This window comes from Galeopterus variegatus, unplaced genomic scaffold, assembly GCF_000696425.1.
Source record: "Galeopterus variegatus unplaced genomic scaffold, G_variegatus-3.0.2 Scaffold3697, whole genome shotgun sequence".
Taxonomy (NCBI): domain Eukaryota; kingdom Metazoa; phylum Chordata; class Mammalia; order Dermoptera; family Cynocephalidae; genus Galeopterus; species Galeopterus variegatus.
The window spans coordinates 146,878-169,788 of record NW_007729808.1 but is presented as its reverse complement, the minus strand read 5'-3'; the positions used below and the strand labels follow the sequence as shown (position 1 = coordinate 169,788).

Below are 22,911 nucleotides of genomic sequence, written 5' to 3'. Positions count from 1 at the left end.
GGTGCAGAAATGTGGTCTTCCTTAGGTTTCCAGATTCATAACCATGTTTTTTTTTTTTTTTTTTTTTTTTTTTTTGTCTTTTTTCGTGACCGGCAATGGATCGCAACCCTCAGTGTCGCGCCCGTACCGGACCGGGACCGGCAACGGGATCACAGCCCTCGGTGTTGCCCCCGCTCCTCGCTCAGCCAGTGAGCGGCCGGTCTGTATGTGGGATCCAAACCCTCGGCGGGAGCTCCGCCCCGCTTCCCAAGCGGTGCACTGTAGCAGTGCGCCACCGGGCCGGCCCCCATGTTTTTTTGTTTTTTAACTACTAGGAACCTTGAATAATAGCATCTCAGAATACAGTGTTGAAAGGGAGCTCAGTCCCATCACTGCTCTTCCAGATTCTTATATTAAAGTTAACTAAAAATCACATTTAAAGAAGAATTATAACTTTCAAAGCAAGTCTTAACCCAAAATAAACGTACTTTGGGCAAGTAATGAACTATCCTTCCTGTCTACAATTGTCTTTAGTTTAATTGACACTGGACTCTGGCTATGATGTGTGACAGGAACAGGAGACTCTGCTCTTTATTGGAGCTCAGTTCTCTGTACTAGACGTTTTGCAGAGGGAACCTATCTTTATCAGTTGCTGTGAGCTGTAGCTTCAAAGTGGCTCTTTATTCCTAAATATTGCCTGGGAACTCCATCTGCTTTACTTCTTTTTTTGTAAGAGATGAGCTGCTTATACATTTTATTACGAATTATTTTAAAATACAGAGGAGAACTTATTACATAGCTAAATGTGAAGGGAGGAGATTAAATGTTTTGCTTTTTTTTTTTAACCCTGTGCTATTTGTAAATAACCATTTTGATTAAAAATATTTCATAGAATAAAGTAGGAAAAGTGCTTCCAAAAATGTTTTAATCTAACAGAAAGAGGGTATATGTCACTCTCATGCTACTTTTAACACTGAAAACTTAGATTGTATTTCTTTAAGGTCTAGCTCATACGTCAAAGTTATACAGATGGTAATTTTTGGCATTATATTTGTTTTGATTTGGGGCATGGCTAGTCTTGTGATGTGCTTAAATAAAGGAGGATTGATTTGAAGATTTACTTAATGGGTAATGGCTAGGAAGTAAAGTCCAATTACAGTAATACTGTGTTTTTAATCGATATGCTTCTTTTAGTGAGAGCAAATGTTTGGGTAGAAGATTCTTGGCTACACCAATAAAACAGATTCAACCAAATCACATTTTTAGATTTGTGAAGTTTTTTCTGCCCAATAAAGGAAATGTGAAATTTTAAAATAAGTTGTTAATATAGAAACTACTCTATCCATACAATGCTCTCTTGTCACCTGCTTTCTTCTTTCACATGGGAAATTTCTACAGGAGATAAGGCAGCTTTAAAATTACTTTATGAAGGAATTTAGCATATACTTATCACTATTTGATAAATGCTAGTGTAAACAGGCAGATGTTCTGGGTGACTTAACTCAAAGCAAACAGGTTTTTTTGATTGTGTATCCATTGTGGCATAGGGTCATTTCTACTGAATTGAGGGCATCATCAGAGCAATTACAGGATAAATGACATCTTAATGAGATTTCTGTGAGGAATAAAAAGCTGCACATTCTAGTAATATAGTAGTTGCCACTTAGGCAAACTTATAGTTAACAGAATAATAGAATGAATTAGAAAACCTGAAACTCCACTCCTGTTTAAAACTTACTTTGTGCATGACCTTAGGCAAGTCACATCTTTTCACATCTTTCTCAGCCTCTTTGTTTTATGTGAATAATATGTCTGTCCTACCAGATTTGTTCATTAACAAACATTTATTGCATTTTATTAGGGGCTGTTAGGTCCTGAGAATAGATAAATGTCTTTTTCTTGAGAAGCTCCAAGTCTGACAAGGAGATAATTGTGTTAAAGAATTAACAGACTAGAATGGATTATGAGTGACATAAAAGTGATATGAAAGTGAAGAGAATGTGAAAAGTGTCAAGGATGGTGTAGGCAGTGGAATTGTGTGAGCAGAGCACAGAGGGGAGAGTTTGTACGATGAGCACAGAGCAGTGGTTCCTAAGCTAGGGCCTCTGTACCCCTGCCAATCTGCAAAGATAAAAATGGGCATCCATGAGACTATCGGTATTTTAAAGTAACATAATGGAAATTGGACCTGTAAAAAAAAAAAAGAGAAGGTTAATTAAAAAGTCAAGTTTCCGTGCTTTGAACTAGAATTATATCAAAGCCTATATAGTAATTATAGTTATTTCTTTCCAGAAATCTTTAACATTTTGATTGGTTCTTAAGTATTTCCTCTAAAGATGTAGGAATTGATTATAAGCAATGTTACTTTGGCAAACGAGATAATTTTAGACATGGGGTAAAATATAAATAAACAAGAGAACCTTGAAAAGATTAGAAACTTCTGAGGTGTGTGTGTGTGTGTGTGTGTGTGTGTGTGTGTGTGTGTGTGTGTGTGTGTGTGTGTGTGTGTGTTACTGTGGGGCTGGGGAGGTGGGGGGAGAGGGGATCGGGTTGGCAGAAAATGGGATTAGAAGAGCACACTGAAGCTAGATTGTGAAAGGCTTAATGTTCCATACCAAGCAGTGTGGCTTTTCTTCAGTGGGCACAGGGGAGCTTCAGAAGTTTAACAGATTATTATAGAAACAAAACTGTTGGAAGAGGAGAAAGAGTCCTGGGGCAGGAAAATATGTCAGAAAGCCTTTTAAGTGGTAATGAAGAAGGAAAAGTTTTAAGAGAAACTTCAGATATAGAATAAAGAGTGCATGACTGTTGTCTAAATGTAAAGGGTAAGGGAGCAGGAGAACTGATGTCTGATTTGAGTGTTAGGGGACAGGGTATAGGGTTATGCTGTAAAGGGAGAAAGAAATAGGAGGAATAAGTTGGGGGAGAGAAGTTAAATTTTTTGAATGTGTTGTGGTGATAAAAAGTAGATCCTGCTGAAGATGCAGAACTAGAGCAGGGAGAGGGATGGTGAGCTGTAAGTACTGTGTAAGTTTAGGGGTTCTCTTATTTCATAAGAAATAGTATTAGTTCACGGTTTCACAGATGAAACCATGGACGTTGGCCATCTAGAAAGAACATGTAGTAAAAACAAGGAAAGATGCCTGTCAGTAGAGATTGAGAGCTATAAGAATGACAGGTGAGGAACTTGGAGGGACAGGTCCTGTAGAAACCGGGGAAAAGAAAGTCCAGAGTGAGGAGCTGGCCACTGTTTCAGTGGCTTCTGTGGAGACAGACCTGATTAGGGGAATGGATCTGGCAGTCATTGAAAAAGTTTCTTGAGAGTAACTTTGAAAAATTGGAGAATGAGTGAGAGAACATTGTCCCTGCTGTGGAATCATCCAAACAAATGCCTTTGTAAAGCAATGAGTGGAAAATAGACGTTCAAGAGCAGTTACGGACAGATGTGTTCAGTATGCCTGGGGGTTCCAGGCAGAAGGAATAGTAGCTGCAAAGGACTTGAGGGAAAATCATACATGATATGTTTGAAGAATTGGGAGAGTCTGTCTAGGGGTATTGATTTTGGATATGTGAACTTTGAAAAACTTGTTAGACAATCTAAATCTGGTAGGCAGTTATTTAATTGTCAGAGTTCAGGGGAGATGCCTGGAACTAGAGATGAAGATTTGGGAGTTGCCAGCATATAGATGGTATTTAAAACTGAGACTGCATGAGATCACCAAAAAAACCACATGTAGGTAGAGACTATTTTAAGAGATAGGAAAGGTGAGGGGGAACTAGAAAATAAAACTGAGAAAAAAATAGCATAGAATTGCATCAAAAAAAAATCAGGAGAGCTTGTTGTTCTGGAAGCCACATAGAGTATTTCATAGAGGGCAGGAAAAGTAGCTGGTCAGGTTCTGCTGGATGGTCAAGAGAACTGAGACCTGACCTTGGGATTTATCAACATGAATGAAAGTCATTGATCCAACAAGAACCATTTCAGTGAGGTCAAAGGGGCAAAAACTTAATTAGAAATAGTTCAAGACAGAAGGGTAGGACAGGATTTGGAGAGAGAGAGTATTCACAACTATGTCAAGGAGCTTTGTTGAAGAGGGGCAAGATATAGAGGGGAAGCTGGAGGGGAGAGTGGTTCATTTTGTTTGATCTGATGTGGTTTTATTTAGGGGAAATAATAGCAGGTTTGAATGCTGTCTTAGTCTAGTCAGGCTGCTATAACAAAATATTGTAAAGTGGGTGGCTTGTAAACAACAGAAATTTATTTCTCATTGTTCTGGAAGCTAGGAAATCCAAGATCAAGGTCCTGGCAGATTCAGTGTCTGGCAAGGTCCCATTTGTCACAGACAGCACCGCCTGTGTCCTCACATGGTGGAATGGGTGAGGGAGTCTCTGGAATCACTTCTATAGGGCACTGATATCATTCACGAGGCCTCCACCTTCATGACCTAATTGCCTGCCAGAAGCCCCACCTCCTAAATACCATCACACTGAGAATTAGGTTTCAACATATGAATTTGGGGGGACACAAACTTTCAGTCTATAGCAAATTCTGATGGAAATGCTCCAGTAGAGAGGGAATACTTGATGTGAGAGTGAGAGAAGACATTTGGAGGAGCAGGTCCTCACCTCTGCGTGAGAGAGAGCTCTATTGCTTAAGCATGAACAGTTCTCCTGCACTAACATGAGAGAAGGTAGAATTCATGGGTCCGGGTGCTGATGAATGGATAAGGTGGTGATGGGAAGCAAACTCTTTCCATTACTTCTGTTTTCCTCAGTGAAATAGGAAGTACAGTCACTGAGATGTGTGAGCTTGTAAGAGCTGGTATCAGAAGTTTGATGAGAAAGGAGAAATGACATAATTAACCTAGTTCAGTGGGATAGTGAAGTGCATTAGATACACTGAGGAGGTGTGTTATGATTGTTAAGCATCATTAATAGCCAGGAATTAAAGTAAAACCAGTCAGCATTGTTATGTTTTTCTTCAGCTACATTCCGCTGCACAGATGCAGGATGAGAAAGGGGAGAAAATTGGATTTAACCAGGGTTGGCATTTTGTCAGTCGAGTGTGACATGTAAGACAGAGGACAGGGAGTTGAGGATGTAAGCAAGGTAATGCTTAAGATGAAAGACTGTGGAATTTAAACTGAATAAGAAGGAAGTGAGGACACAATAGTAGTGAAGGTCATAGGATCAATGGCTTATAGGTTCTTATAGGTTCTAGTGGGGCCAGAGGTTTGTTGGAGTCAGGGAAGTAGAGGAAGTGAGGTGGGAGGAGAGGGGTGGGTGGCTGGGGGTTGGATGCTTGAAATTTTCATGTGCGGGGGGTTGCATGGTAACAACAAGGTCTAGAATCTGACTACAGGAGTGATGGAGGCAAAGTAGACAGGTAATGGAAACTCAAAGATTGCAGCAGTAGTTAGGTAGCAATAGTAAACCGGCAACTAAAATCCTCCAGGGATGGGGCTAGTGAGCTAGAGGTGAGTAGACAACTACTAGGAGGGGTAAGAGATGGAACAATCTGATCCTGAGGATTTTCAGAGAGGAGAGGGAGAAAATGGTCTGGAAATAGCAACGAGATACAATGAGTACGTACACCTGTCCCATCACTGGGTAAGGGTTATGGGAGAAGAAACGTCTCTTTGCTTCTGTAGGGAAGCAGTGTCCTCAGGGAAAGCCTGGTTTCTGTGAGAGCAAGAAGATAAGTCTACTTTTAGGGAAGACTGTTTCAGAGGAAAGGCTTTCAGGAGGTGGGGAAAGGTAGGAGAAGAGGACAGAGCAGAGGATGTTGAGTCCATATGGGGATTAGTGTGTAGAACAAGGGGTGACCTAGTAGGCCGGGACTTTTCATAAGTGACATAAACAGAAAAAGGGCATGTTGAGTTTGTCCTAGTCTAAAGACGGTGGCAAGACTAAGTGTTGGAGGCAGGTCAGTCGCCTCTTCTTTCCTACTTATGGAGACCTGGTCAGGGGCTGGTTTTCTTTCAATAAGTGCCTAATATCTTAGATACCTTTCCAATTTTGTCCTATTCATTTTTACATTTGCAGATCATTAGTAATTATCAGCACTTTAGATGGCCGAATTGCTGCCTTGGATCCTGAGAATCATGGTAAAAAGCAGTGGGATTTGGACGTCGGATCCGGTTCCTTGGTTTCATCCAGCCTTAGCAAACCAGAGGTAAGAATTTTCTATTAGATGTTGACTGGAAAAGTTAGTTATAATGAGCAGTTGCTGATATTAATAGGCTTAGGGCCAGACTGCTTAAGTTTGAGGCCTCTCTGCCTCTTATAAGCTGTGTCCCCTTCCGCGATTACTTATCTATTTCTCAGTTCCCCTTCCATAAAATGGGATGGATAATAATAGCACTTACTCCTTAGGATTGTTTTGGGCATTAAACGAGTTAATAATATAAGTGAGTAACTAAGGATACCATCTGCTATATCAGTATAGCAAATTGAGCTATAACGTGATCATCATTTCTTATTATCACAAGATCCCTAGGAATAATAAGATAAATATAAATAAAAACTTCATTGAGTTTACTAGTTAGAAATCCATACTGCAAAATCCCATAAACTACTAGTCCTTATATTTTTCCTCAAGTGCAATTCATCTGAAATTTTCTTGGAATGTAATTCTAGACAAATTTGATTATTCTGAGCTCTAGAATGGTAGAGGAGAAAGAGCATATATTCAAAGAGACCTTGATTCCAAAACTGCGCTGGCTCCTGACTTCAAGGCATAGGCAAGTGACTTAGCCTCTCAGAGCTTTCACACCCTCATCAGTAAAGTGAGGACACTGCCCATCTTGATGAGGTGGTGGTGAGGTGGGGGGTATTAAGTGGAGGAAGCTTATTTGCCTCACTTTAGTCTTAACTCTGATGGATTAAGTCTCTCTTCTTTTTCAGAGCTTTATTCTGCTGTTTAAATTATTTAAAAATAAGTCCATTTTTTGAGTTGTGACTGCTTAATTGAAGGAGTCACCTCTGTTTTCCAGAATGCCCTCAGCCTTCTACCATATCAAGTTGTTCTTGTAGGACATGCCCTAGGGTAGTCCTTTTTTCTTTTATCATCAATCTGATCCTTTAAAAAGCTTCCTAGATGGTATTAATTTGGAAAAGACAAAACCTAACATGATGGGGTTTGAGAATGACCTGGATAGTGATTACAAAACTTTCTGATGGGAAAACTGCTGCCAGTGACCCATCTGTAATAACAGATTTCCTTGTGCTATCCAGTTAACCTAGCCTGAATTCTTTTCTGGTATACCCAGGCAGGTACGTGGGGAAGCATCACTGCCAAATTTCCATGTTTCCTATGTGCTAAGGCCTGACTAGACTTTCTGCCTACTGTTTGTAAGAAGTATACTAAAAATATCTTTGAGAATAGTGGACTTCTGTTGTATTGTGAATTATTAATGCAAATAGCAATTTAATTGTAAATTACATTAACATATTTGAATCAGGTATGGAATTCAAGTGAATTACTGCTCCAAGTAAACTTTTGTTTATTTGTGTTCTGCTGGGATTATGCTTGGGTATGCATGTTTTGCTTTATTTTTAAACTAGACATAAAAGATGATCAGCAAAGTGAGAAGATTGTAAGCTGCTTACGTCTGAGGTAATATCACAGTGTGTGATAGTGGTGCAAAGCATGTATGTGTTTGCAAACTGAAATATATACGCACAAAAAGATAAGTTGCATGGTATGGCAAAGTAGAATGCAAATAGTTGTAATAACCTCGAGTGCTACTGAGTGTGTTTAAATTATAAGCAGCTAGTTGTACTTGAAGGTGTTCTTACAAATAGAAATTATATTAGCTGTTTTGTAAACTACAGTTCAACTTTCTTACTGTCTCTAGTTCTTACCATTTTTTCTGGTTTATTAAGGCTCTCTTGTTTTAAGTGTCTTCCCTCCCCCCTACCCCCAACCTTAGATCTTTGGATAGAATGCTTTGAAATGTTGAATCACAAGCATATTCAAAAAGTTTCACTGTGCACCTTTACAGCAATAAATGAAAACCTCACTGATCACTTTCCATGAAGGAGAAGAATCCTAACACCTCTTTGCATTATCTGGATTTTAATTTTCCACTTTACAGAAAAAAGAAAGAACAAAGAAAATCTAAAGGCCATCTGTGATAACAGGATAGGTTTAATAGAATTTACTGCTGCCCCAAGTTTTGGGGACCATTTCTTGAGAGTATTTGTGTAGTATGTAGATATGCTAATGACATTATTCCCAGGCTCGTAATCTGTACAGTGTGATCCTTGTAGTAATCATCCTGAAGTTGATATGTTGGTCCCATTTTGTAGAAGAGGAAACTGAAGCTCAGAGAAGTTATTTGCTTGAAGTTGCAGATGGACTATATGATAACACTGGGATTGAACCCAGTCACACCTGTCTGTACTCAATCCTGCCTGCTCTAGAGCCCTTTCCTCATCTTGTGTTTACCTGCACTTTACAAACACAGGCTGTTCATCCAGTACAGAGGGTCTCAAACTCTTTGGTCTCACGACTATTTATACTCTTAAAAATTATTGAAGGTTCCAAAGAGCTTTTTTCCCCTGTGGGATATATCTATCTATATTTACAGGATTAAAAATTAAATTTTAAAAAGACTTATTTATTAATACATTAAGGAAATAACAAAAACCCATTGCATGATAACATAAACAGCATATTTTTATGAAGAGTAACTATATTTTTCAATACAAAGAATTTAATGAGAAAAGTGTCATTGTTTTACATTTTTGCAAATCTCTTTAATTTCTGGTGTAATAGAAGAGAACTGGATTTTCGTATCTGCTTCTGCATTAAATATGTTGCAGTATTGTTTCAATTATATGAAGAAGATAATTCAGCTACCTACATATGTAGTTAGAAAACGGAATAGTATTTTAGAAGAATTTTCAGATAATTGTTGTCATTCTTTTTGATACTACACTAAAACAAGTGAAACTTCTTTGAAGATTAGTTGCAATGTGACATCTGAAACCATATCAATGAACATTTTATACTCTCTTACATTAACATCAATTGGATTGTCTTACCTTTTACTGATGAATGATTTTCTAACATCATTTAGAAAACATTGATTCACTCAGTTACATAAATCTTCCAAATGTTGACATATTTCCTTATAGAATATCAAAAAAATCAAATTTATTACTATCACCACTGATCTAACAGAAAAGTCTTTAACTACTAGGTACTAGGAAGCTGTCAAGCTCACATTGGCAGATACAAGTTTGCCAATATTCTTTTTTTTTTTTTTCCTTTTTTTCTTTTTTACTGACCAGTAACGGGATCGCAACCCTCGGTGTCGCGCCCGTACCGGGGACTGGCAACGGGATCACAACCCTCGGTGTTGTGCCCGCACCGCGCTTAGCCAGTGAGCGGGAACCGGTCTCCACATGGGATCCGAACCCTCGGCGGGAGCGCCACCGCGCTCCCAAGCGGCGCACTCTCCAGTGCACCACCGGGCCGGCCCAAGTTTGCCAATATTCTAATTTTCACTTGAAAATTTGAATTTTGTCACAAATACTATCAGTTGATTTTTTTAAATTTTATTTTATTTTTATTTATCATTATACAGTGTAGTTGATTTTCACGGCCCTTTACCAATTCTTCCCTTACCCGCCTTCTCACCCCCATCAATGTCATATCTTTTCTCTTATCTTAACAAGTTCAAGGAATTATTGTGATTGTTGTATCTTTTTTTTTTTTCCTAGTTATTTGTTTATTTATTTTTATTAGCTCCCACATATAAGTGAGAACATGTGGTAAGTCTCTTTCTGTGCCTGGCTTATTTCACTTAACATAATTTTCTCTAAGTTCATCCATGTTGCTATGAATGGCAGTATTTCATTCTTTTTTACAGCAGAGTAATATTCCATTCTTTAGATATACCACATTTTCCTTATCCACTCATCCGATGATGGGCATTTAGGTTGGTTCCAACTCTTGGCTATTGTAAATAGAGCTGAATATGCGAGTGCAGGTATCCCTTTGACACAATGATTTCCATTCCTTTCTATCTCAGCAGTGAGATTGCTGGGTCATATAGCGGTTCTATCTGTAGTTATTTGAGGAGCCCATTATGGAAAATGGCTGCACCATTTTATAGTCCCACCAACAGTGTAGAAGGATCCCCTTTTCTCTGCATCCTCTCCAGCATTTATTATTCTCAGTCTTTTGGATATTAGCCAGCCTAACTGGAGTGATATGATATCTCAATGTGGTTTTGATTTGCATTTCCCGAATGCTGAGTGATGTTTGAAATGAGAGGTTCAGTTTGTTTATTAATGTGAAAATGTCTGCCAGATACTCATACTATAGTTTTCTCACTTGGTTTTCAAGTAAAAATTGAACTTCATGAACAAAGCGACTAGTTCAGCTCACAACTCAGACCAACAAGTCCTCTTCCTCAAGCTGTGCTTCAGTATGTCGAGAAGTGCTTGATACATCCTTTCTAATTAGTCACACAGAATAAATGAACTCAGGGTGAAGATTTAATAAAATTAATCATTTTTCATTGCTTCATCAAGAACATTCTTTAGTGTAGCTGTCTCTTTTTTCTTCTTCTTTTGCTGGGAGTGCGTGACAGTGAAGAATACAATAACTACTAGTTTGCTTGATTCGTGCTTAAGCACTAGCAACTTTAGTCAGCATTGCCTTTACACCATCAGTGTAAATAGCAACACAGTGAAAAGGTAAATTACATCTTATTGTGAAAACTGTTTGACTTTCTGCACCCCTGAAAGAGTCCACAGACACACTTTGAAAATTGCAGGAATATTTGTGAAATTATAAACACTTTAGCAAGGAGAGGGGAATGTGTTGTGAGCTTGAGTCACCTGTTATTCAGCAAGGTATATATACTCAGCATTTAGAAATTATCTTCAAACGTTGGACAAAACACCACAGAAAGAGGATCAGAAACTGTCATTTGAAATGCCCTGAATTGGATGCATAAAGTAATAATACCTTTCTAAATGCATCTGGTACAATATTTTATGAAGGTTCCTAACCTTCATAATAGTTAATTTTGTAAGAAATATTTAATATTCTCTGTCTGAAACCCAGTGTTTGGTTGGAAAGGATGGTGTAGGGAGGAGGGCTAGTTGCATCTGGCAGAAAAAACTGGCATGCTCATATAGCAGGTGCCTCCCAGATAACAATGAATAGATCCATAGCTCCATTTGGGCACTACTGTATTAGAATGAATGTTAGTTTCTCCAAGCTTTCATCAAGAGAGGTATGAATGACTAGTCTTAAAAAAAGAAAAAAAGAGTAGTGTGAAGATAAACAGATTAAACCCAGAAGATCAGAGAAGATATATTCTGTATGCAATTATTAAAGTTACTCTAATAAAAAGCTGAAGGACAAAGTTTGATAGACTATATGCTCATTTTTTTAAAATTATTATTGGTAGAAGAATTGATTATGGATCACATGTACTTTTGCTGGAATAATAAAAAAGCAGCACAGGAACTTTTTAGGATGTGTGGTATTGTGGAGAAAGGACTAGATTTCAGGAGCTTCAGTTCTAGTCATGATTCTCTCATTAACTTGCTTTATGAGCTGGCTAAATTATTTAATTCAGTAGAGCTTTAATTTCCTCCTCTGAAAAGTTATGGGGTTGGACTAAATCTCTAAAGATTGTTCTAACTTCAGGAATCAGGTACAAGAGAATACATGGAACACCCAAATAAATTATCTGGAGGAATTTAAGTTTCTCTTTTACTACATGTAAGGATTCTTTTTAAAATAAAGTACAAATTCATTAGAAATTACCTTTAGGTGCATATCTCATTGCCTCCTGGCTTACCCTGATGTTGTCCTTAACCTTTTCTGTTCCAAAAGGCATATAAAATAGTATATTATGTTGCTTTAGTGTTGTTTTGATTAAGTCAATGAAAAGAGTTCCTGGAGGATAAATGAGATTGACAGTTCCATTAAAAACAAGGGTTTTACACTATTTTTAGAATGAATCATACCTACAGGAAGATTGAGGTGCATTGGGACATAGATCTCATTTACTACTGCTTCTTGTTGACGAATTATTACAAACTTCCTCAAAAGAATATTGATACAAAACCAAGCTAAAATTGTGATTGTGTGTGTGTTGGTGTGCATGTGTTAGAATAAATGATGAACCTAAGGTTCACTCTGTTATCTTTAACAGATGTGTCCTAGGTTCTAAGCCTAATTTTTTTTTTTTTTTTGGTGGCTGACCAGTAAGGGAATCTAAACTCTTGACCTTGGTGTTATCAGCACCACATTGTAACCAAGTGAGCTAATCGGCTGGCCCTAAACCTAATATTTTTGATAGTTTGTAGTAGCTAAGAATTTTGTTTTTAATTTTCAGAAGGACCACCTGAGGTGAAATCTGACTTTCCTTCCTCTGGTAATTTATATGTAGATTCACCCTTGAAGCAGCCAGCACGAAGGAGATTTGGCTGTGTTTCCTCATTGTTTTATCTTAAATTTTTGCTTTGTAACTTAGCATGGTTTTTTCCTGGGGGGTCTCTGAGTAGTATTTGGATCACACTTTACCAAATCTAAGCAGATATAATATCCTTGAACTCCTTACTTCTTTATGTCTTGGAACATATTTATGAATACAAAGCCTTATTATATTTATTTTGAATACAAATTAAGATTGTGTATATGTAACTAGTTTGTACTTGTACAAATAACCCTCTTTTTTTTTTAGAGATACCATATTTGTTTTCAAACTTTCTGTTAAAATGCCCCTTTTTTCCTCTTAAAAAGAACAAACAACTCTATTATAACTCTAAACTTAGAGTTTGGGGTTTTGTTTTATTTTAGGCATGTTTCTCCCCAAGGGACACTGCCTTTCTGTTTCAGACAGGTGCAAAAACATACTACTATGACACTGGTGCTCTCCAAGTTCCTCCCCAACCCCCTTATCAGACTGCATTCATCCCAACTGGTACCAGGGCCTTGAAAGGTGGGAGTGCCTTTGAAAAGAGCACACCTTTAATGGTTACTGATTTGTTCACAGAGTCCATAAGTAGGTAGACCCTTTTAAGTACTGCTTTATTAAAAGAGGATCTGTACTCTCTAGTAAAGATTCTCTTTTACTGAAAGTTGTCTAACTCATTTTGTAGTTTTTCATTTATACATAAATTAGCACATTTTGAGTCTGGTTATGTCATCTAAAATGGCAGTTTATTTTGAAGAGTGACAGTCATGTTGCAAGCCAATGTTTAAATAATTGCTTAGGTTAATTGCTTTTCTTTTAATTATGGAAATGAAACAGTGCTTTGAATTGATTTTGTTTTATTAATCCTTTAGCATGGCTGAAAGCAGTGTTGTGAACTGAACCAATTTATTTCAGCATGCATGTTGCTAAAGGAGAAGTTGATGTGACCGTATTTTTTAGGAAATTAATGCTTTGTGCACAATTGCATATCTATTTCATAAATGTGTATTAATCTAGGTGAAGGCAGAGATAGATATTAAAATCAGTGTTCTTTCATCATTAGTGTGAAAAGTATGCTTAAAAAGCTAGGCCAATAGTTTTCCTTGAGGTATTTTGTTTTGTAATTTGACTAATTTAAGGAAAAAAAGAATTAAACACTTATTATCTACTAGGCATTTCTCTGCTCTTGAGTATTGATTCACAGTCTTTGAAGATAATATATACCAAATCATTTTGGGTTTCTTTTCCTACATTTCCTTTCAAGCATGTCATTGGGATGGGTTCTGACTAATATCTGCATCTGCTAAAAAATCTCATAATCCCTCCTGTTAGAACTTCTCACTAGTTAACTGTTATGCCCCCTTCCCTACTCTTTGAGATATGATTCCCAGGCACCCTTTACTTTTAGCAAATAATCTTTTTTTTTACTGTCCCCATCATGGTAATTTCAGTGTTTTCAGGGAATTTTTAAAAAGTTTTTCCACAATACAAGATGTTGGAGCATTGTTTTGTTTTTGTTTTTTTTTAAAAAAGATGACCAGTAAGGGGATCTTAACCCTTCGCTTGGTGTTGTCAGCACCACGCTCCTCCAAGTGAGCTAACCAGCCATCACTATATAGGGATCTGAACCCGTGGCCTTCGTGTTATCAGCACCACACTCTCCCTAGTGAGCCAAGGGCTGGCCCTGGAGCATCGTTTTTTTTTTTTTAAGTCACATAGGCAATTCTAGCATCTAGTAGTCTAATCAGTTGCTCATTTTGATTAGAGTTACCATTTTATGTTCTATATACACTATATCATTTTTGGAGTATTAAATTATACAAAAATATATCTGTTAACTTTTAATATGGGTTTTCTTTAGTGATTGATAATGTACTTTACAGTTCTTCGGGACTTCTATATTATAATCAAAGAATAATTTTAGGGCTGATGGAGATTTCCGATAAATCAAAAACTGGTAGCAGTTTGATATATTTAATTTTACATTGAATTAATCTTTGTTTTTCAGTCATTGTTATTAAATATATGTTATGAATCCATGGTGGGGAAAGAAATAACTGACTTGGCATAATTAAGCCTTCTATCTGCTTTCCTGCTTTCCCCTTTAATTTACTTTTGGAAAAGCTATTTGAATTCTAAAAGTTTTTGTTATTTTCGAAATTTTGTATTAATGAATCTAGTTCTTTTCTGAACTTTTCTTATGGAGAATAAAATAAGATACATGATGAATTATAGGTAGTCAAATATTTCTGGATTAAGAGTTTATAATTTTTGTTTTTAACTTTTCTCTTTAATAAGTATACATATATACATACGTATGCATACATACGTACACACATGAATTACTTTAGAAGTTCAAAATAAGCAGCCCTGGATCATCATGTCTACATAAACTATTGCTTGATTAGTACTTTATAGTTTGCAAAGTGATATTAAATCTATTCTTATTTAATCATTAACATAGCTTTGTGAAGTAAATATTTTTATTAACCCCCATTTTTCAGATGAGAAAATTGGGACTCAAAAAGGTTCAGAGATTTGTCTGTTGTAGTAAAGCTGAGACCCAACCCCTAGATCTTTATACTTATTCCTTTTTCCAACATTTCATGTTTTTAAAAACACTTCAGTGTTTACCAGTGTATTTGCATTATCTCTACTAATAATTAGAATTCTTCATGTGCTTTATTTTATCAAAATTAATTACTCAAAGACATCATGTGTATAGCAGAGTAACCGCTGACCTAGTCCTGTGGTCAGAGAAGGCTTCTCACAAGATCATATGATGAGAAGGAGCTACTTAGGAAAGAGATGGGTGAGAGGTGGGGAAGAACTGCTCTGGGGCAGGATAAAAGCCTGTGTCTAGGTCTTACAGTGAGAATTACCATGGCATGTGGAGGGATCTGAAAGAAGTTGAGCAGAGATGAGCCCATTGAGGGAGGCCGGGCTGGGTTGTGCAGGGCCAGTAAGGTAAGCATTTTGAATTTTATCCTGAGCCATGGGAAACCATTGAAGGATTTTAAATGGAAGAGATCACTGTGACTAGAGAATGGACTGGAGCAAGAGCAGAAATGGAGAGACTACTTCTAGTCTCCTAGACTAGTTAAGAGACTGAATAGTAGTAGTCCAGATGGGGATGATAGTTGGGGGGATCATGACAGTGGAAATGGAGTGAAATAAAGTGATGGATTCGGGAGAAATTTAAGGAGGAAGGTCTTTACGAAATTAAAAGACTAAAGGAGGATTTAGTAGTAAATTAAGTATAGGTATAGAAAGGAAGATCATGAGTTTGTTTAGATATGATGAGTTGGGAGTAATTGTGAGAGCTCTTCAAGCAGAGATGTTAAGGAGGCATTTGACTATATGGGGCTTGTGCTCACAGAGGAGAGGTCTGGGCTGAATTAAACTGAGAATTGCTAGTGTCTTGAGAACTGAGAAGATGGATTACCTTGAGAGAGAGTAGAGTGAGAAGAAGACCTGTGACCGAATTTTTAGAATCTAATATTTTTAAATTGAGAGAGAGAGATAGTAAGAGAAAACTGAGAGGAAAAGAAAAACAAAAGACTTTTTCAAGGATAGATTGGCTTTTTTAGGATTCTAGGGATTTTCCTGTTTTTCAGATTTCTCCAACTGCTACTTGGCATGAATACTTCATGAATATTTATAAATATAAATACTCCCACAATTAAAGATAACTGGCTTATCATGCAGAAACCTCAGTGAGACAACCTCTTGATTCATTAGAGTCTCATCAGAAGTCTCACAGCAAAAGAAAACATCAAAATATCCTTTCTGTTTTGATTGAGGAGGAATTGGGAGAACTTGGAAAGGAGTGGGAAAAAGCCTGTGGATACCCAAAGTGGTGGGAACATTAATCAGTAGTTTGGACCAAAAGGCATACCTTTTAAGATAGTTATGGAGAGTGATTATGAGAATCAATTGAAATAAGTTAATGTGAGAAATTTTATAAAACAATGAAGTGTTAGTTTTTATCCAGGGTCACATAGTGAGTGATTGGCAGAGATAGGGACCCAGGGAATGTGCTGGACGGGGTGCGGTCCACTCCCTGTGAATGAGTCTGCATGCAGACATTCTGGATGTGTGTGGTTGCCCCACCACCTGGGTTTGCAAAACAACTAGCATGGCAGGAAAGTAGTTGTTCTGGGGAAAGGGGATTTCCAGTTGACAAAAAAGTCAACAATTTAGCACTTTTAATGAAATATTTTTTCATGTATTTTGCATCTTCCCAGTCTTAGTGAGTTTCATCTTTTTATTAATTCCTTGGGATCATCATTGTAAGCATCAGTTACCGTACTATCCTGGAGGTACTTCTAAGTTCTTGAGGTGGGGCAGGGATGTATGTCCCTTTAGTAAATATTCTAGGATAGTTAGCATTGTTTTCCATCCTTTTTCTTCATGGTCTGTGTTCATTCTTCCTTATTTGTGTACACTCGACGAATCTGTATCTTGTCATACTCTTTTTCTTCTTTTTCCTACCCCCTCTTTTTTAAAACAAAAAAACTCATTGCTTTTTAGCTTGTACAAAGAACTTGGCTTTTATATTTATATTTTTATTTTTTTCCCATTTTTTGGCTGTTGAACCCTTGACCTTGGTATTAACAAGGTGACGCTCTAGTCAGTTAAGCTAACTGGTCAGCCCCTTGGCTTTTTAGTCAGGGCCAGTGTGTTCTTTCCCCTTTCCTGATTAGGGAATACACTGGTCTCACTAAGACTTCTGAGCCATTTTCAATTTTCAGTCTTATTGTGCATGGGTTACTTCTGGCTAGAACTATTAGGGTTTGAGAGTGTTTTATGTATGAGTCGTTAATTGAGAAAATGCTAGTGTACGCAAATCTGGCTTTCAAAGCCAAATTAAGGAAAGTCCTCTGTAAAAAATTCTAGCTACTAAATGTAGAATGGTAGAATTAGAAATCACTTTTGTATTCCTCTTAATGAAATAGTAGATCATCAATCGATACTAAAATGGTGAAAAGTTGATGGGACACTTTAAATGGAGGGATTAGGCTGACTCCCCTGAACCCACTGATGGATAGTAACATCATTAAAAATGGGGCAACCAAACACTATGTACCTCCTAATATGATGTAACACAGGGGTCAGCGGATTTTTTCTGTAAAGGGCCAGATAGTAAATATCCTAGGCTTTGAGGGCCATACAACTAATTGCATACAACCTAATTGCAACCAATGAACTCTGCAATTGTAGTTTGAAAGCAGTCATAGACAGTATATAAATGAATGCGTGTGTGGCTGCATTCCAACAAAACTTTACTTACAAAAACAAATATCAGGCCAGATTTGGCCTATGGGCTATAGTTTGCAGACCCTTAATATAATAGGAAGTACTTAGCACCAACTATGAAGTATTCTTGTCCAAAAAAAAAAAAAAAGCCTGTGTCGAATCAAGGCTGCAGGTCTAATCATACTTCTCAGGAAATACAGAGATAAAGGAACAAGTTAAATGACATGCAAAATCCTGACTGTGGGACAGTCTATAGGATAGATAATCTGGTTTCTCAAGTAAATCAATGCATGAAAAAGGGAGTGAAAGGGACTGTCATGGGGGGAAAGATCAGATGTAATATACAGGCTTGGAATTTGTCATCGTAAAGTAGATCTTTGAGAAATTTGAATTTAGATGATATTAAGTTAGTTCTATTAGATGTAATAATGGCATGATAGTTATTTCTCAGCAATGAATACTCAAGTATTCATAGGTGAAATGACATGATGTCTGGGATTTGCTTTAAAATATTCTAATAGACAAGTTTATAGTAGGTGTGCAGTGATAGGTGAAACAATTGGCAAAATGTTAATTGTTGAAACTGGACGATAAATACATGGGAGGGGTAATTATATTAGTCTCTTTATGTTTTGTATGTTTGAAGTTTTTCAGAGTAAGTTAAAATAAAGTTGAATGTACCCCCAAAACTGTGTGTCGATGGGGAGGAGGATTGGTTCTATAGAAAAACAGGGAAAAAACAAATGAAAAAATATTTTTTCATATAGGTAAAGGAATTTTTTTTATTGCTGATAGTATTAATTTTAGTGGTAATATTTCCTTTATTTTCTCAATTGAAGTTCCTCTTCCTTTTGAAAATTGGAGTTCTTATTTTTACATTCTAATTTCAGATAGCAGTTCCTGATTACATGTGCTACTGGTATTCATTATGCCACTTAAATTTGGTTCAGAAACAGAAATTGGATTACTTTACTAAACTGCTTTGTGATTGCATGGATAAAGACTCTGGCTGGATCTTTGGTTTGCTGGCCAATGTGACAAACCTTTTATTTTAAAATTATGAACAGGGGAAAACAAATAGAGAAAACAAATACAAAATAACAAAAATTTATACTTTTAAAATGGTTGAAGAGAGAAGCACATCACCTAATTAATTTGAGAAGCAGAGTAGCGAATCAGAACAAATAGCTGGTACAAAGACAAATCAGTGGAATGTGAAAATGCATCACCATAACCTACATCTTTTTCTACCAGGAGATTTGCAGCTGACTATCCCGGTGACTCATTCCTATGCTTAGGGGATGAGGTAATGCTATTGTGAGGGGTGATGTCATCTCTGTACCTGAACTGCATACGTATGTCGCTTCTAGTGGCTCTCAAGGAAAAGCACCATCTGCTTTCACATATGCAGCCTGAAAGACTTTATAAAGATTGGTGCAAAGGTCAGGAGCCATGTGTATGACTCATAAGCAGCCAATTAGTGAAGAGCAGCTATTTAAAAGTGAACTCTTGAAATCATAATCCAGAAATATGACATGATGATTCAGTATTGAATCATAATGCTTTTGTTGTTGTTTTGTCTTTTGCACTTACTGAGTTAATGCTGTTGAACATTTAACTTTTAAAATAAGGTAATTTTTTCCAGTATGCTCAAGCATATCAAATCAGTTTGGTTGTGTAAACCCTATTTTTAATTGGAGATGTTTTCTTTTACTTTTGGACATATGTAGATTATCCTTAAAGCAGAGATGAATTTTAGTTCATATTAGTTTGACAGTTGCTTTTTGCACTTAGAAGCCATATGTTCCCTAAGGACCTGCTACTGCTTTAGGGAAAAAGAGGTTATTAATGGAAGAGGAAACAAGTCAAAATAAATGTTGTTTACTACAGACCCACTAACTCCTCTTCTTATTCTTTTAGTGATGCACACCTTTCCCTGTTTGTACTTTTACCTAATGCTACTGTTGAGATGACTGGACAATTAAAATATCTATTTTTTAACTTTATTATATTTTCAATCTACTGTTCTAGTAAATAGAATATAGAATACCTAACATAATATAGGAGGTACAGAACAGTAAATATTTGATTTTCTAACTGATATGTATTTCAAAATGGGAGATCATATTGGCTAAATACTACATATTGTTATTGTGAGATACATATACTAGAGCTAAATTTGTTCTTAATAGCAACTTCAAGTTGGGCATTCTACAAAAGGTAAAAGAAAAGTTTTAATCTTTTGCAAATAAAATCTATTATCTGTTACCAAGAAATATATGAAAGCAAGGGCCGGCCCGTGGCTTACTTGGGAGAGTGTGGTGCTGATAACACGAAGGCCACGGGTTCAGATCCCTATATAGGGATGGCCGGTTAGCTCACTTGGGAGAGCGTGGTACTGACAACACCAAGTCACCAAGTCAAGGGTTAAGATCTCCTTACTGGCCATCTTTAAAAAAAAAAGAAAAATATATGAAAGCAAAGAATAAAATAGTAATGATAAAACTCTAAGGTAATATTAGGTGGGATACATTCCAATATCATTTGAGAATTCATTAAAAATCAAATGTTTTTTCAATAAAGAGTAATAGTTGGAAGTGTTTAACTAGAAGTATGATGAACCTTCAGTTTGATGGTGTAGTCTTTTGAGCTTAATTACAGAGCTCTGGCAAGGCTCTTGAGTATCTTTTTTTTTTTTTTTAACTCTTATTTAGAAATAATTTCAAACTACAAAAAGTTACACAAGTAAAAGTAGTACCAAAAAAAAAAAAAAACCCAAAACAAAAAACCCTTATATACCTAAATTTACCTACCCCGACCCAGTCATTTGCTTTATTATTTAAATGAGCTTGCATATGTTCTCTCTTCTCCCCACCCCCTCCATACACACTTGTTTTTCTTGAAACATTTGAGGATAAGTTAAATATACATCATGACCCTTTACTCCTAAATACATCAGTGTATATTTCCTAATAGAGATATTCTCTTACATAATCATGGAACAGTTATCAACTTCATCAGTTTATATTGATACAATACTTTAATTTACTGTCTGTGTTGAAGTTTTTGTCAGTTGACCTAATAATGTCTTTTATAGCATCCTCTGCTCCCAGTACAACATCTAGTCTAGGTCAGGTATTGCATTTATTTGTCATGTTAGCTCTTTTAATCTGGACTTTTCCCACAGCCTTTCTTTGTCTTTTATGACATTGACATTTTTGAAGAATATAGTCTGTCCTCCATTTATTAGAAAAAAGTAGATAGATAGAAATTTTCTTATTTTGTGCCTGTCTGATGTTTCTCTGTGATTAGGTTCAGGTTGTACATTCTTGGCAGGAATAGTACACAGGTGATGTTTCCTCTTGCAGGATATCACATCTGTCACTCACTGATGGCAATTTTGATCAACCAGTCAAGCTATTGTCCAAGTTCTTCACTATATTATTACTGTCTTGTTTTGTTTTTTAATTTCTTGTAACCAATAGCAGTCTTTAGAGAGATATTTTAAGACCAAGCAGATATCCTGTTCCTCTCAAAATATTTACCTAGATTTAGCACCATTGCTGATTCTTGTCTGATTCAGTTTTTATTATGATGGTTACAAAATGCTAATTTTTCCGACTCCACACCTCACTTCTTCCCCAAATATTATTTATTTTCTCTACTTGTTTTTGGTTTGGACTCATGAATTCCTATTTTAAAAAATTCAGTACTTATTTTGGTGCTTAAATTGTTCCAGATTTGGCCAGTGGTATCCCTCATCCTTTTTGAGCACATTCTTACTTTTTGGAATAATAAGATGTTAAAGGCTCGGCTTCTACCTACCCTGCCCCAGCCTTGGAATCAGTCATTTCTCCAGCGAGCTTTGGCTCCTTTTGGTGGGGAATGGAATTAGATAACAAAATCTGGGCTCTGGGCTTGAGTGCACTACTTTAACAGCCACTGTATAAACACAATGTATAAGCGTTAGTTTACCAGGTAAATATTTCTTACAGACACGATAAATAATTTTTGAGAATATAATTCATTTCTCAGCTTATAGTTACAGAAAAAGTAAAGTACAGTATTACAGAATGGGAAGATTTTTGTCAGCAAACTTATACTGCCAAAGTTTTCTTGGATTTCAAAGCAAAATCATAATTGATGCTAAGCTGAAAGCCAGGTAGGAGTTTAGTGGACAGAGTTGGTCCAGGAGGGTAATTCAGGGAGAAGAAATGACACTGATGATGACATAACTAAACAGTAGCAGTAGCAGTAAATGTTGTATTTAAGTAACCATGCCTGATTTCCACCCATGTGTGAAAAAGTAAAAGACAGGGATGAAAAGGTTGTTTGAGGTCAAATTTAGAGGACTTTGAATGTCCTCTAAAGGATTTTGGGTCTTTAGGGTTTGGGGTCCTTAATAAGAAGATAATAGAGAACTGTTGAAAATTTTTGAATAATGTCCTAACAAGCTTAACTCTGACTCAGAGATTAATCTGGAAGATACATAAAGATTAGACTGAGGAAATTTCTAGTAAAGAAGTGTAAAGATGCTATTATAGTAGTTCTGGCAGGAGATAATAAGGATTTGAACTAGAAAATGAAAGAAAGAAGTGAATTAGAATAGTGGTTTTCAACCTATCTTTGAGAACCCCAGGGTTTAGGACAAAGGTGGGAGAAGGGGAGGGTCTATGAGTTGAGTACCAGGTTAGAATGCTCAGTGATTGTGTGGGAGTTGTATCCCTTTAAAAAAGCATTCTGCTCTTAAGGAACAAAAAAGTGCGTAGAGAAATTTTGTTTTTTAAAAAGTTAGGACTGATATTTGTTTGGAGTTTTGTTTTTTCTTTTTTAATTTGTACTTATTTCATATTCTGTTTTTCTAAAGTTTTGAGCCTGGATGACCAGGAAAATAGTTGTGTCAATAATTGAAATAGATAGAATTATATATTTTTTAAACCAAAGGACAATGTCACAAAGACATGTACTAAAATTGTTACTCAAGAAACAAGATGCTCTTGACTAAAAACCTTGGAATCATCCTGGACTCTTTTCTTTTGCTCATGCTATACAGGGAATCTACCATGAAATCCTGTTGGTTTACTTTCCAATTATATTCCAAACCTGACTACTTTCAACATCTCCACTGGATCAACTAATCTCTTGCTTTCAGCCTGTTCACTTTCCTTGTGATTCCTCAAACATGATGGGTACACTTCCACTTAAGGGCCTTTGCGAAGTC

General features: G+C 36.6%; 1 protein-coding gene across 1 annotated transcript in view; it reads left to right on the top strand.

Moving 5' to 3' along the window:
• EIF2AK3 (eukaryotic translation initiation factor 2-alpha kinase 3) overlaps positions 1-22,911 on the top strand; it is a 74,397-nt gene that overhangs the window by 4,410 nt on the left and 47,076 nt on the right. Inside the window, exon 2 of the mRNA XM_008585750.1 lies at positions 6,025-6,154. The gene's annotated coding sequence lies outside the window, so the exon portion shown is untranslated. The remainder of the gene's footprint in view (positions 1-6,024; positions 6,155-22,911) is intronic.